This window comes from Aplysia californica, unplaced genomic scaffold, assembly GCF_000002075.1.
Source record: "Aplysia californica isolate F4 #8 unplaced genomic scaffold, AplCal3.0 scaffold00564, whole genome shotgun sequence".
NCBI lineage: Eukaryota > Metazoa > Mollusca > Gastropoda > Aplysiida > Aplysiidae > Aplysia > Aplysia californica.
In genome coordinates, this window is record NW_004797834.1 from 358035 (window position 1) to 359562 (window position 1528).

Sequence of the window (1528 nt, forward strand, 5' to 3'; positions counted from 1 at the left end):
TGTATGTATGTATGTATGTATGTATGTATGTATGTATGTATGTATGTATGTATGTTTGTATGTGTGTGTGTGTATGTATACGTATGTGTGTGAGTGTGAGTTGGAATGTGCATTTGTGTATAGGTGTTATACGTGTGTCTACGTGTGTGTATGAGTTTGACGGTTCGTGGGTGCATGCTAAAGACAAATAAGTGTGTCTCATTTCCTGACGATCTGCTCTCTGTTTTTCTCCTCTACGTGCCCGTAATCCTGTTATCACAACAAACGGGTCATCACGGGCGCAGGTCACAATTTACGAAAGGGGGATCATGAATAATCATGTTGTAGCTTATTAGCATTTCCAGCAAAGGAGTCTCTCAATCTCAAGGAGACTCAAAGAAGAAGGTGACGTAAAGCGTCCACTAACGACTGTGACCAATGCAGCACAGCAAGTGGTCCCGCCCTTGGCTTGGGTCACAGGTCACACGCATGTTAGCCAAGCACAAAACACCGACACAGCGTCGTCAGTTGAGTTTTTTACGGTCGCTCCAATGTAAATAATAGCCCAAAAAATACTGTTATGTTTTTGGGGAGGGGTTGGTTTATTAAGATAATATTATTGTTTTGCTTCCCCAAGAAGCTATTCTGTTTTTAAGTAGTTGCTTTTTTACAACATACATTTTATTTAGGAAGCGGGCTACTTAGATCCTGCCTGTGAAGGCCAATCCGAGGCAAGGTGGGGTGTCACGCCTTTGCAGAAAGACGAAGGTAATCGATAAAATGGAACTCCCCATGCGGCAATCCAACTCGAGCACTTTTGTGTGTAAAATGAAGAGTCCACCCATTTAACAACGAACGTTGGTAGTTTAAATCGTAACATGGGCAAACTTTGGACAAATCGTAAAGGTAGCATTAATCTGAAGTCTACCCAAAGAGTTACCTCTGTTTTGATCCAATATTCTTAAACATTTTCTAGTATTATGTCTTTAAGCTACTTTTTACAATTTTAGTAAAGAGATACACATCGACCCAACCATCACAGTTTAATGCTTGGAAAAGTGACAAAGTTAGACAGAAACTACAGAAGAAAAGAAAAGACGTATGATCCTACCAGTGGTGTCCTCTAACCACCCGCAGTCCCTTTCTTTGGTTAAGTGACAGATATTAATAATTGTAGAAATGTCACCATATTTATTCTTCTCTCCAATAATTGTTTTCTTAAAATATATAAGATATCAGAACATACTATGCTTGCTTGTTTGATTTCAATTTTTGTTTATGCTTAGATGTATGCTTCGTCAGTGCCTTGATATATGGACAGTTGAGTTACTGCCAAGTTAGGAATAAATGGCACATTACACATCAGAACGAAATAGTAATATCTGTACCTACTTATGTGCCCTTTTGTTAGCGTATTTTTAGTTCATTCAGTCAACTAATGGGATCATAAAGAAGATAATGGGTTCTAGAGGAGACACACTGGTGTGGCACTAATACCTTTGGCCGTTGTAGGGTCACGAACGATCATAGGTGGTGGAAGAGGCGGGGG